The sequence below is a fragment of the Euprymna scolopes genome, chromosome 35 (genome assembly GCF_053919585.1).
Source record: "Euprymna scolopes isolate OS-2025 chromosome 35, ASM5391958v1, whole genome shotgun sequence".
Taxonomy (NCBI): domain Eukaryota; kingdom Metazoa; phylum Mollusca; class Cephalopoda; order Sepiida; family Sepiolidae; genus Euprymna; species Euprymna scolopes.
In genome coordinates, this window is record NC_136516.1 from 32,354,031 (window position 1) to 32,369,386 (window position 15,356).

Below are 15,356 nucleotides of genomic sequence, written 5' to 3' on the forward strand. Positions count from 1 at the left end.
AGCGTGGGTACCCAGCGTTGCCCGGCTATTACAAGGTGTGTGTGCTCTTAAATCAAAAAGAAACCCGGGGGGGGGGGGAGTTTTGGTAATTTGGTAGGATCAAACCTGAAGCCCTGAGGTGAAGTTGGAAAATAAAATGTGAAAAAAAACATGACACGTTAACCGCTCACCCAGCCAGAATGAGTTACTGAAATTGAATTTATTTAAGTAAGAAGAGAATTGACAGGTGCCCACTCTTCATAAAGTTAAAATTTTGTGCGAGCGTTACGATGACGACGTAAGCAATAGCTATTCAGCAGTGAACATTTTCTGCGGGATAGTTTTTAATGAGGTCAATAACCTGGTTTTCTTGTTTTTACCTAACTTTGGGGAAAACCAGCTCCCCCGTTTATTAGGGGAGTGTCTCGTCTTGAAATGAAAGCAACCGTCTGATATGACGACGGTAAGCCGACATTGACCAAACGTTACATCGCTTTCTAGAGACCACTGACCGTGGGCTAGAGATTGGAATCGTGTTTCGCTTTTTTTTTTATGCCGAAAAACGAAGGCAATATGTGGCGATCCCAAAATGTCGAATATTTAACGTTTCAAAGTTGGGCAAATTAAATAGATGGGCTACCCCCGTTCGTAACTCGTAGATATTATGATTTCGACGTGATATAAAAAGTTATAAAAATGAGCGACGGCCTCGAGAAGCCGCCGAAAAAAATCCTTTTGCAGACATACATACATTTTCGTTTTTATATATATATATATAGATTACATATACAATATTATTTATACTAACAGAGATCCGACATTGCCCGGGATTAAATGAGGATTAACAAATGTTTCACATTTTCAATTGTGACCGAAATAAGTGAAATGTCCCATTTTTCAATCAAACTGATTGATTGCCTACTCTAGTCGGGGACTCAATATGGTGCACCGGAGAGGAAGCTTCGCATGCTTCCCTGCAGCAACTTAGTCCACAATGCACTGTAGAGAATCTTCTATTGATTTCATAAAATTATTTTTATATAATGGTTTCAATTAAACTTCAATGCAAAATTAAAGTATCATGGTTTAAGTGTGCTCTCAACAAAAACATTTGTTTCGAATGCGCCCTAATCTTATCAAAGAACTTGATTTTATACACTAGGCCGTTCTGCTTGTGCTGTGAAAAAAAAACTTCTCAAATGCACTTGTGATGTTAGGCTGTATCAATAGAAACTTTAGTCAAAATCGGAATGTTTCTTCTTTCTTTAATCGGAATTCTTATTGCGATGAGTAATTTGTATTACTTATCCTTTTATTTATTGCGGACTATTATCCTCATCTTTATGATTGTTGTTTCGCAACATTTTGGCCGACTATTTGTCTGGCCTTCGTCAGGTGGTTAACCGCGACGGGATAGCCAAAGCCAGTCAGAAGCGTGGTTAGCCAAAACATGGTGAGATGACAACAACTATGGAAGGCAGTAATTGCCGAGGATACAGTTCAAAGAGATTCAGTGTTCCTATCCTGTCACGGTTAAGCACCTGACGAAGGTCAGAGAAATAGTTGGCAAAAAGGTCATGAAACAACTAGAAGATGAGGATAATAGTCCGCAAGAAATAATGGATAAATAATGTTTCTGCTGTAGTCATTTTTTTTTTACTATTTTTAATACTTATTGGTGGCATTCCAATGCAAAACAATCCCAGACAAAACGATTGTGTGAAATTTAAAAAAATTGGTCCAGCCATTTTGGAGTCCATAGAAAATAGACACACACACAAAGTACCTTTTATATATAAGTAGAGATAGGATTATAATCTTGTTGACATACAGATTTCCATCAGATCATTGAAGCGATATTGATCCTAACCAGTACTTGGATGGGTGACTATTTAAAAATAGCATGTGATATACCAATCGGTACGGACCCGACTATGGAAGATCAGATAATGAATAAATGATGATTTATAAGATCAAAGAATCCAACCTTGATCGCCCTTCGGGGCCCGTGGCGCAGTTGATAGAGACGTTGAATATCTACGGTTCCAGATGAACATTGTCTGAAGATAGCGGTTTCAATCCCACCCAAAGCGTGCCAGAGGTAATTGGTCAAAAATGTGGTGAGACGACGACAACTACGGATGGCAGTGATGGCTGAGAATGCAGTTAGGAGATTCGAAGTTCCTATCCGTCGCGGCTACCACCTGACGAAGGCCAGAGAAAGTTGGCCGAAACGTTGTGAACCAATAAAAACAAACAAACAACAACTAATAAAGATGAGACTAATAGTCCGAAAATAAAAATAAAATTAACCTAAAAATGCTCATCTCAAAATAAAAAATTCCAATTAAGGAATAATATATATATATAGCATGTGATATGTATATATATATATATATATATATATATATATACATATATATACAGGGTGGGTCACAAGTCACGCACCAAAGAATTAAGTGATGTGAAACTGTCAAATCTGCGGGGCAAAATATATTTTATTTTCTTTGGGTATGAGATACATCTTTTATGATTGTATCAGTGTGTTCAACATGCTTTTTCAGTTTATTGGCTAAGTTTGGTTTTAATAAATAACGTTTATTACTATCAGAATTACTTAAAATCCTTTGGTGCGCGACTTATGACCCACCCTGTATATATATATATATATATATATATATATATATAAAAAAAACACAGTTCTAGTAGTCTTGCAAGCTGAGAGCCAACTGTCAATCGTCAACTACGTACAATGAACACCTCTGGATCAGTCATTGTGATCTATACTGATGAGATACTGGTTGGAGATGACAGGTTAGTTTCAGAACGTCTTTTTTAAAAGCTCCAAGATTAATGTTTTATTTTGGCATTTAAATGAACAAAATCTTTAAAATCTTCCAACTTGTTAGTCTAATCGTCTTCCGATTCACTGCTCCTATATCTCATTACATCTTGTTCGAGCAGGAGGTGACAGGGGTCAAGTGGTTAGGGTTAGGAGGTGACAGGGGTCAAGTGGTTAGCAACACAAACTGACAACGTGGAGGTTTCAAGTTTGAATCCAGTTCATTCCACAAAATCACTTTCACTTATGATGTTGGCAACCTTCACATGGTTCATTCCATGAGTAGCTGATGTCTTTCAATAAAGAATTCTGACTAGAAAAATATTGGGGAAACCAATGCCAAGAATAGAATTTCTGGATTCATAAAATATGATTTTGTTCTCGTAGCTTCTTTCCAAAAACTGCAAACTTGTGGAACTTCCCTCCTACTGACTGTTTTCCTCCTACATTTTTTTTTTTTTTCAAGATTTAGTCTACAGATATCTGTGTTTGCAATTATTATCTATCATTCATTTTAGCTCCTTGCATCAAGTGGCTTCATATCTTGTCTGGAGTGGCTTTGGGGAATAAAAAATAAAAAGTGAAGTTAATTCAATTAACGGATTTACCGATTTTGAATTCTGCCAATACGAACCATCAGATTGTTTTCACAATCAACTGGGAGAAGAGTGTACCAGGCATGTGTGTGCAGTGTAATTGATGTATGAAAGTGAGGGTTGAGGACATGTGTTGCATGGAGAGAAATGATATGAGAATGATACAATGGCAGTGTAATACAAATTTTAAAGACAAGCTTATGTATATGATGACCTCAAAAGAGAATCAAATCTGGATAGTACAGAGTAATATGTGCAGAGCAGGAGACTTTCATGGTTTGGTCACATTGAGAGAATAAATGAGAGTGCTCAGGTTAGTAGGATTAGTTAGCAAAGGAAAGCCAAGGAAAACATGGGAGAAAACGCGAAGCATGGATTCGAGACAAAGGAAGATAATCACCAGAGACAGGTTAGTTTTTGAAAGTCGATTTCTAAAAGCTGTCCAAAACATGTTAGCACGTAAAAAGATACGGTAAAGCGAATATGACGAAATTTTGTTTATTAAAAAAAAAAAAAAAAAAAAAAAAAAAAAAAAAACAATTAAATTCGGACCCTTTAAAAACATGCCACATCGCCCCCTTTTAAAACAATATCAGTCTATGCAGTTTCATAAAACATCAACTCCACTAGATGAACCAGTAAGGGTTGAGGATATGTGTTGCATGAAAAGAAATGATATGAGAATGATATAATGGCTGTGTAGGCTTATATATGATGAGTTTGAAGGTTAAATTTGGATAGTTAGTAATGTGTACAGAGCAGGAGACTTTAGTGGTTTGGTCACATTGATAGAATAGTTAAGAAAATTTGGGTTATTAGTTGTAGAACAGCTGAGATAGAACCAATTAGCAAGAGAAAGCCAAGAAAAACATGGAAGGAAGCAATAATGGCGGATTTAAGAGAAAGAGGGATAAATAAAAGCCTGGCCAGAAATAGGTTTACTTGGAAGTAAATATTTTAAGGCTGTCCAACACATGTCCGCATGTAAAACAGATGTTCAGTCAAATACAACAATGAAATTTTGTTTATACAAGTCAAAAGAAAATATTAAATACAGACTAAAAAAAAAAATTTTTTTTAAAAATGAGTTTATACAAAGTTTGATAAAAACATTCATATCGCTAAATGGATTATATAACCGATTTGCATGGGGTGATGGGAAGAAAATCTACTTCTGTTCGACATGAACAAAAAAACATACATTCATGACCAATAACAGAAACACAAACTAGTTTTTTTTTTTTTATTACAAAATACTAACAAACAGAAAAGACAACATTGATTAGAAAAACTAAGGTAAACAACAAACTAACAATATCCTAAACTTTTTATCAAGGTCAAAGGGTCATTCACATCAACTAAGCAAAATATATTTTTATTTTTGCATTGATTCCTCAACAATGAGCATGTAGACCCTAATACAAGACAATGTAATGGAGAATGTTCTATTACCTACTACTGTGCTATACAAATAATTTGAGAAAATAAGTATTTTAAGATTTTTATTTAACATATGTAATTGCTAATGTTTAAACTCTGATAAAGACATCTAAGCAGAAGATGCAAAGGTGATTAATTAAGAATGAGTTTGTGTAAAATTTTGAAGCAAAATGTTTTTTGAAAAAAAAAAAAATAAAAATAACATGGTTTAACGGAAAAGAAGTGAAATTTGGCTAGTCAGAATCAAATATTGTTTTGTCAGATTAAATGCTATAAATGTCAAACTACAAAAATCTGCTATGGGTGTAAGTAGTTATTGTATGGTTCAATGATTTTCAATGCCAATGTTCAAGCCTTTTCAAGGCCTTCTTCAGACAAAATTAAAGTTTTCGAAACAATTTGATATATAAACAATAGTACAATAAACTCAAAAACTTAATTTCATTTACATACAAAACAATATGTCTGTCGCCAATCATATTTAGATGCTGACCCACGTACATTTGGCCAACCAAGTGCGATTAAATGTTATTTTCCTCATTGTAGATTGATCTACACCATGTTTATTTTAAATTTTGAATTTCCGGAGTTACGCCCTTTTATCACTAAACTACTTGATGTTATAGGGAAAACATCAGATAGTTTTGTGATAAAGGGACATAACTTTTGTATCCACAATAATATGTAATTTCAGAACAATGTATTTCGATTTTATTTTCAATACTTAAATATTTTAATGGTAATTTTATTAATACTTAAAAAAACAATTTAATCGTATTTATTTAAATTTTATTTTTAATATTTTGACACATTTTTACTTGACATATAATTTTCAAAGCATTTTGAAGACCATTTTCCATATTTTCAAGAATTTTTCAAGATAATAATAGAGGTAAGGTCTTTTCAAGGCAAAAGTCAAAATTCAAGGACTAAGTTTGTGTGAACCCTTAGTAAGTTCACATAATTTATCCCGAAACAATATTACTTCAAAACTCTTGTTAGGGAATTAATTGTGACATTGGGGGGGGGGGTATCCTTCTAGTCAACTATAAAAAGAGAAACAAAACAAAAACCCCAAAAAACTTTGTTTCTGCCTGGGCAAAGCCAGGTCAACTCAAGAATTTTAGTTTGGTATGTCGTGTGATAAGTTTGAATGAAATTTAAGATGAGTCAATGCTTTAGTGACCCGAGTTGACATCGAATGACACAAAGAATGAAAACAGGAAAAAAAAAAAAGGGGGGGGGTCAGAAATGGGGGAAAAAAAACAAGGGACACTGTTGAAAATATGAGAGACCCAAGAAGCAGTAAGCACAATATTCCAAAATGCAATAACACTTACCGTTAGCAGCAACCGAGCAACAAGAGATCTAAGAAATAACAATTTTAGTAAATAAGAACTAAGAAGGGAGCACCAATTGGGGAAAATTTAAAAAAAAAAAAAATTGAATAGTAACTTCATCAATTCATTGATAAATAATCAATACAATCTGTTACAAATAGTATTTATCTTCAGTGTTATCCTTTGTCGAGAGGAAAGATTGGCAATATTCAAAAAAATGATTAATTACAACAATTAACAAAGATGTACTGCCAAAATAACCAGAATAAACATTTTTGGAAAAAAAAAACATTGATACAAATATTATATATATTAGTGTTGGGACGATTGATAGGAATTGGGAATCAGAAAATTTGGGGGTATCAGAATCGGTATCGTAAAAATTGATGCCTATTTTCCGACGCCAGAACAATTCTTTTAATTGCCTTTTTTTATTTGATTTTGTTTAAAGCAAAATCTTCCATTGCTGGTAATAATGATAAAATAATAAATATTTATCGATTTTAAATTACCAGTAAAGCTAAAATCGATAAATCACTCTCCGCAAGTGTATTTTGACATTTAGGAAAATATCTACATACTTAACATGAGTTTTTACGAAAATCGAGGAAAATAACAATTTTATAGTTAAATAATTAGAGATTTTTAAAGAATTGGAATCGGTAATTGTATCGGAATCAGGAAAAATATTGGAAGAATCATCCTATCACTTATATATATTAGTGTTGGGACGATTAATCAGGATCAGAAAAAATTGTGCCGATTTTCCGATGCCAAAAACGATTCTTTTAAATTTCTTGTTTTTTTTATTTTGTTTAAAGCAAAATCTTCTGCTGCTGGTAATAATGATAAAATAAAAATTCATTGATTTTGAAAAACCAATAAAGCTAGAATCTAGAGATCATTCCCCATGCAAGACTATTTTTACATTTGAGAAAAGATCTGCACATTTAATATGTGTTTTTTAATGATAATCAGGGGGGAAAAATAACTTTAGAGTTAAATATTTAGAGACTCATAAAGAATCCAAATTGGTAATTTGGTATAGAATCTGTAATAGCATCAAAATCAGGAAAAATATTGGAACCATCCCATCACTTATATATACTCCCCCTCCAGAACCTCTGGCCTTTATGGAGAGGAGACTAAAACTTGCTAATAGGATTTCAAATGATCTGAAATAACAGCAAGGCGAGACTTGATTCCAAACTTCCTAGATTATTCTCAGTGCTTGATTTGGTGAAATAAATACATGTTAAATCATTTCGATATTTCAATCGACATATTTAACATTTATTCCACCAAATCTATAAACAAGAATTAAGAATAATCTAAAAAGTTTGGAATCAAGTCTCCCCATGCTCTTATTTCAGATAATCTGAAATCATATTAGCAAGTTTTACTCTCCTTTCCATCAAGGCCAGATGTTTCGGGGGGGATAACAGATATTGTAATTCAAATGCAAAACTTCAATAACAAATAACAATGATTGACACATTTAATATGCAACGTAAAGGGAAGTTTACACTTACATTTGCATAAATTTGCATAAATTAAGCTAAAGGCTGTTCAAAAAAAACAAAAAAAAAAAAACAAACTTAGTTTGTAAAAATCTAATGATTGATTGCTTCTTTCTAAAAAGATTAAAAAAAGTGCCAAAAATAGGCTCTGGATGAGCGATGATCCTTTTAATGTGCAGCCTTAAGGAAAAGGTCACATAGCTCACTACGAGCCTTCATTTGTTAAATTCTGACCAATAGTCGCTGAAATTTGGAACATATAATGATGCAAATTTACAAAATGGATGGATATACACACACACACACACACACACACACTAGCAGCATTGACTGGTTGTAAAACACGCTTAAATATGATATTTTGATGAATGCAGATTCCGTATTTATTATATTGGACCCAATGTATAGAAAGGATTTAAAAAGTTAAAAAAAAAAAAAAAGTCTAGTGCGCCACCACCGAGAAATGAAACCAAAATGTTCAGCTTACGATTTACTTTTTCCTTTGAGGTTAATGCCTGAGCTATGAAAACGTGTTTGCTGCAAGACTTAAAATTAAATCGTGAACCAATAGATATTACGTTACGTATGCATATTCGTAATATCGTCGTTCGACTTCACCTGGCAAATTTTTTTTTTTAATTTTCACTCTTTTGCACCAATTTTCCCATGGGTTTGGTGCCTTACATATGAAGTTTCATGTCTGTAGAAGTTCCACAAGAAGCTCTTGATGCACAACAACCTACTCGTGACTATGGCTAACAAAGCTTTTGAGGGGGCTGAGGCATAGACATTATGCCTGTCAGCTTTAGCGTTGAGCTACTCGACTGCAAAATATTGTGCTGTGGCATGGGCTAATTCTGCAACAGTCAACGTCAAGCTAAAAAAGGATAATTACCGGCAACCTGAAATCGACCAACTTGCTATCTGTGTACAGGATGTCTGGAATTGCTTCACCGCAGATCCGTCAAGAAGCGATTACGAAGGCAAGCAGAGCAACGATAATTGCTATCCCCTATTTGGACACCAAAAGGGTGCCACAGCAACCAAGACCCTGCAAGAGCTTTGTCACTGTCACAGGTCTAACGAATAACACCAATGTCTTTCCGTCTGCATTGGTGGAATTAATTAAAGAGCAATAATGAGGCACTTCAGCACCAAAAGAAGACTTCACAGCAGGCTGTGTGTGCGTGTGTGTGTGCGTGAAATGGCACTAACCCTATTCAAGTTTAATCGGCTTCCTCCAAAGGAGAAAGTTCCATGGGAATATGAAATTCATAAGCGGTCTCTAGTCACATCTATATCCCCGTTACGGGAAGATGACAATATTAGTTACCTTTGTTTTTTTTTGCAACTCTTGCAGGAGGTGTCGACGCCTTCCTACATACAGTGCCTGGAATTCCCAAATCGGTCACTCATTTTAGTAATGACCAGGTTTAATATTGCTTAATTTCAATGATCTAACAGGAACTGGTTTATCAATGTGATTATACCAAACTCCTTGTTGTGAAAACACGGAACAACCTGCACAAGTGGAGCTATGTACAGGATGTTTGGTGCGCCTGCGGTGCTGATGTGTAGACTATCGCACACATTCTCACAGAGTGCCCCATTAAGTGAGAAAGGCTCTGATGTGGATCTGAGGGATATCGTGGATATTGTCTGATGGTGATGAACATTATCGTTGTTAATACTACCTCGGATACCAAAAACTTATAGTGAAAACAGAGTCAGAATAAAATAAAAACATTACATTTTGAAATTTGAACAAATTTCTACAAATCCTGATGCAGTGATTAGTTCTTGTTTACTTTTTCCAAATTTTTTAATTAACTTGCTTTCTAACCAATATTTGAAAATATATTTCTTGTCAACAAATATTTTACAATAAAAGACGAAACGTTGGTGGACGTATAACTTGGTTTGCTCCTTTTTTTTTTTTAATTATTATTATTATCTCCCTCTATCTCTCATATATATATATATATATATATATATATATATATATATATAATATAAAGCTGAACGTCTGTGTGTGTCTGGTCACTAATAGGCTCCTATATGGTTGACTATTATAGAAAACTGATCACATATAACGATATAAGATGTATCGAGACACAGGAATGGGTATGTCTGATCTGGCATAGTGATGATTCATTAAAATTGTGGGGTCTGCATACGCACCTAGTCCACAAAGTATGGAAAAAAAAAAAAAAAAAACGTTTACAAGTGTTTTTGCTATAGATGTACATAAAACATACTTATCAAAGTATTATTAACTTAAATAGAGATGGTATGATAAAATTGTGGGGTTTGCGATTGCACCTGGCCATCATAGAATGGAAATAGGCACAAACTTTAAGACTTTTCATATCTATCTGCGTAAGTATACTTTGATAATTATGTTTCAGTTTGAAGAAATATGGTATAATAAAATTATGGGGTGTTCGTTCGCGCCTGACCTCCATAGAATGGAAATATGTCACAAAGTTTAACAAGGTTTTTTTTAATATAGATCCACAGAATATTGTGATAAGTGTTTCAGTGTGAACAGGTATGGTGTAATAAATTATGGGGTTTCTCTATTTTATTTTTACTTTTATCATATTTTGCTTTGGTTTTGATACCCCCGAATTCGAAGCTATCTCTTTACAACCCTTCCTTTTCATAACCTATCATACTTTCATAAATCAGAGTCCATTTTCTATAGGCTGTTTTTGAACCCAGTCAACGACAGGTACTTTTACTAGCATATATATATATATATATATATATATATATATATATATATATATATATGTGTTTATGTCCAAAAGTTTGGTGCGATTATTCAGATCTAAAAGAATACCATCTCCCGATCTCCCATGAGCAGATAACTCATACGGAATTTAATTATCGTTGAAATTAACAAAACTCCACATAACTTGTAAAGCATGGACTAGGGGTATAAAAAAAAAAAAAAAAAAAAAAAAAAAAAAAATTATTTTTTTATTTATTTATTTATTTTTTTTTTTTTTAAAATCAAACACATTTACGAGTCCACAAAACACAAAAGCTATGCAGACCAATAGATTCAATTTTGTTGCCTTTGGTAACATTTATTTGTTGTCCATTTTGTGTTTCCATCCCCCTTTTTGTTATTCTAGACAATTTCTGGAAGATTAATATTTAAGATTCTACACTCACATCCGGTGTGAGTCATTGTTTGCAATGTAACACATAAAATCAATTATGTCTGTTTGTTTTTTTTTTAGTTGTTTGTGTTCCTTATTGAATTAAGGAAATTAATGACTTCATTTTATTTCCATGACAAAAAAAAAAACGTGTCAGCTATGTGGGTGGAGAATCTGTTTCGTCAGCAAAAGGCAATTTTTTATTATTCCCATACTAGAGGGGCCTGTGAAAATTCCACAGCGGACTTTTTCATATGTAATATCTTGATGTTGGAATTCTGTGGATGTTCAGCGTAAATGGAGATGTCCTGATATTCCTATTAACTATCCTCCCCACGAGGACAGAGTTAAACACAAGGTCGATTTTTAATGTGGGGAAAATTCAGCTCCCAAAAAAGGGACATTCTGGATAGGAACAAAAATAAAAATTGTCTTGGTCATGAAGGATTTCTCCATTAATCGAGAAAAAAAAAGAAAAGTGAAGTGCAGCAATGCAGCATCAATACAGATTGCATCTAAAAGACGAAGGAACGGATATTGTAGCCATTTTGTTAAAACTGCAAAATTATTTATCTAAGCTAGCAGGAACGACTGGCGTAGCCCGGTAAATATATTGTAATTCATACAGATTCCGTATATATCATTATGAAGTTAGTTTTCTATCGATTCTTATATATTATAAAATTGTGATATAAAAAAAATATATATATATCCATGACTTGACTCAAAATTGAAACCAAAACTTAAAAAAAAAAAAAAAAAAAAAAAAAAAAAAATTATATATATATATATATATATATATATAACTTGAGTTCCTTTAGATATAATCGAAATCGAAACCCGAACTTATCAAGAATTCTTAGTAAAATTATTTATTACAAGAAATGGAAGGTCATAACAATTAAACGACATTTACTCTGAAAAAAAAAAAAAAAATGTAAGCGTGACACACAAAATAAATAACACACACGCTATCCTATCAATATATAGATAATATATTGAGCTGTCAATGTTTTCCTCAATGAATTGAAGTCAAAACTTTTGACTTTTCATGGTGATTTACAGGACAATTTTAAAACTGAAAACATCAGGATACCCATCCCCCATTTTCTTATGTTTATCGTTTTTGCTGGGAATGAGATATCTTATTGGATGTCAGCAGACATTCACATAAGAGTGTTTTTTTGTTTTTTGATTTTTTTACAGACAAGGCACAAAGCCATTCGATTTAAAAATTTAAAAAAACAAAAATACTACTTCAAGGTCAAAAACTAACCAACGATAAGTGTTATACGGATAAATTCCGACCCAGAAAACAGCAATTCTTCCTCCTCTGTCAGAAACGGCGCTAATGGAATGTGAGGACTAAAGGACAAAATTAGGGAAGCGAGAGTTATGAGGCTGTTGAAAGTAAAGCCAGGGTCAATTTTCTACTCTCCAAAACGTTGGACTTTCATTTAAGAAACTGACTTGCATAGTAACCTATCTCTGACCAGGTCTTGATTTATCTTTCAGGACAATTTTTATCACTTGCTACCATATTTTTCTTGCCCCCCACCCACTTCCCAGTGAACTGAACTTGCTACCTTAAATGTTCTACATCTGATTTAATAACTCATCCATTATTTAAATGTGGCCATACCGTCAGAGTCTACTCTCTTGAACACATTTCTCTAGACTGTCCAGATTCAATCTTCCCCTGAGATCGTAAGATACATTGCATACCCATCATATAATTATCATACCATTTCTCACCACGCAACATGTCCTCAAACCTTATTGGCAAAATTTCATCATATTGCGTACAACTGTTTGATAGATTCTTCCTTTGGCTGACAATGGTAACTCTCTGCTGGTTAATATTGGCAGACGTTACCTAAACTTATTTTACAAGGTTCGTACAGATTTTCAATGCTCATTTCCAAGGACTTTTCAAAGTTTTTTGTGTGTGTGTGTGGGGGGGGGGGTTATATCTATAATATAAATCTCACCTGGCTGTTTAAATGTATGTTTGCCTAAAACTTTTGGCAAAGACAATGGATTTTTCATGAGATCGGTAGCTTGACTCTTCAGACGAAAAATTAGCTAAAAACATTAATTCCTTCACCCTCAACTGAGCACTTTTCTACAGGGAAGTGTCGCTTTATTCGCCGATATTTTTTAAAGTAATCCCCTCTGTTCGATTGACTAGCCTTAATTTAAGCATTCTTCACGTCCGGTTTGGTGATGGGCGTAACAGCAAAGGCCTTATCCCCCCACCCACACGTTCTTTTCCTCCTTCACGGTAAAGGTTTGAACCTGCCTGCCTACTACCACTTTCTTTTTGGCTCAACACACACCTCCAAATACCCGGGCAATGCCAGGCACCCAGGCTAGTCATATATAAATTAAACTATTCATTTATTTTTTGTTTTTATGGTAACAATATACGAAAGTACTCAAGTACGGAATAGTGTTTATTTTAGGCAGAGTTGAAACCATTATTTCTTCAATTAGAGTGCTCCACCCAGGAGACAAATACTTCATAACATTTTAAATCTCGGGGGGGGGGATAGCAATTAATTTTTTAAAAATTTATGACAACCAACAAAATTACAATCGCCAATTTCTTTTTAGTGGTTCATCATTGACAATTGAAAGTGTGGGGAAACATTACTATTAAAATTAATATTATTACTTAAATTAATATTGCTATTAAAAGTAATACGATGATTAATATTATTATTACTATTATACAGATATAGGATTTAAAAAAAAAAAAAAAAAAAACGACAGACATTGTTTTTCAGTTTTATATTTTATGGACAAACTTGGGTTTGTATTACTGTACACATAGATTCGAAAAAGTTGTCAAAAAACAAATATATAACAAATAAATGTTATCAAAGGCAAGATAAGTTACTTTTCTGCCAAACTGGATATATTTTTTGTGTTTTTATTCAATGTAACATATTTATTCAGCTCGAAAAACATACAGTGTTTACCGATGTATTCGAAAATTCAAGATGGCGTCTCACACCCTCTTTAACACCGTAAGTATGGAAAAAGGTGTTATAAATAAAAAACTATACAAAATACTATTAAAAACCCGCCGAATATATGTCAACCTATGTCACGGTAACATATATTGAGCGAGTTTCTAACAGTATTTTATCCGGTTTTTTTATTTATAACATCTTTTCCCACACTTACCATGTTAAAGAGAGAATAAGACGCCATCTTGAATGTTCCAATACATCGGTAAAAACTGTATGGTTTTCGAGCTGAATAAACATGGTACATTGAATAAAAACACGAAAAATATATCCAGTTTGGTAGAAAAGTAACTTATCTTGCCTTTGATAACATTTATTTATTATATATTTGTTTTTTGACAACTTTTTCGAATCTATGTGTACAGTAATACAAACCCACAAACTTTAAAGAATATATATAAGTAGTAGTGTGTGTGTGTGTGTGTGTATGTATATATATATATACACACACAACTTTCCTACAACCCACACCACTGGACTGATCATGACCAAACCTGGCATTATGATGGTCTCCCACCACGGGATGGTGAGCACCATTTTTAAAGGTCAAAGGTGAAGGTCATATTTGGTGCGGCTCTTACACCATTCACTTACTGCAAGGGTGCCTGCAAAGTTGGTACCTGAGCGTACAGCAAAGTGCGGGTATCTTTGCTAGTCTAATACAAAGCAACGTTGCCAATCAAAATGTTTTAAAATAATGAATGCATTGCAAACTTTGTCTCATTTCAAAATATCAGGGACCTTAACTACTCTTAGAAATACAGAATATTGCATAAATTAGTAAATAATTCTGAACAAATCAAGCATGACCGGAAAACTAAAATGAAACCATGACAAAACATGAATTTCAACATAAAGAATGACAAAAAAAAAAAATATAATAAATAATGGGTAAATATGATCAATAAGGTTGGAATTTATTTTAATATTCCAAAACAATTTATTTTGCTTTAACTACATGTATGGCTATTAATTTATTGCGGACTATTATTCTCATCTTTATTAGTTGTTGTTTCACCAACTATTCCTCTAGCCTTTGTCAGGTGGTAACCGCGATGAATAGGAACTTCAAATCTCCACCTGACGAAGGCCAGAGGAATAGTTGGCTGAAACGTCGTGAAACAACAACTGATAAAGATGAGAATAATAGTCCGCAATAAATAAATTAATCTAAATAATACTCATCTCAATAATGAATTCCAATTAAAATAATATATATACATGCATGTACTTTCACAATTGTATGATTCTTCACAGCTTAAGAAAAATATGCGACTAGCAGAGGAGCATACATTTGCTTACAGCTTAAGAAAAATATGTGACTAGCAGAGGAGCACACATTTGCTAGTTTCTAAGAGAGAAAAAAGTTGACAGGTATCACTTGATCTTAAGAAAAGTGAGAATATGTGTGTGTGTGAGGGTAACTCTTAACCT

At 33.4% G+C, this 15,356-nt stretch overlaps 1 protein-coding gene across 6 annotated transcripts in view; it reads right to left on the reverse strand.

Annotated features, from left to right (window-relative positions):
- Positions 1-15,356, reverse strand: part of LOC145259796 (calcium-transporting ATPase type 2C member 1-like) — a 204,110-nt gene that overhangs the window by 90,022 nt on the left and 98,732 nt on the right. For 3 of the 6 annotated variants that reach the window (XM_080117562.1, XM_080117566.1, XM_080117567.1), the window contains one exon: positions 6,198-6,225. The exons of the other annotated variants lie outside the window; for them this stretch is intronic. The gene's annotated coding sequence lies outside the window, so the exon portion shown is untranslated. The remainder of the gene's footprint in view (positions 1-6,197; positions 6,226-15,356) is intronic. 6 annotated transcript variants of the gene reach the window in all.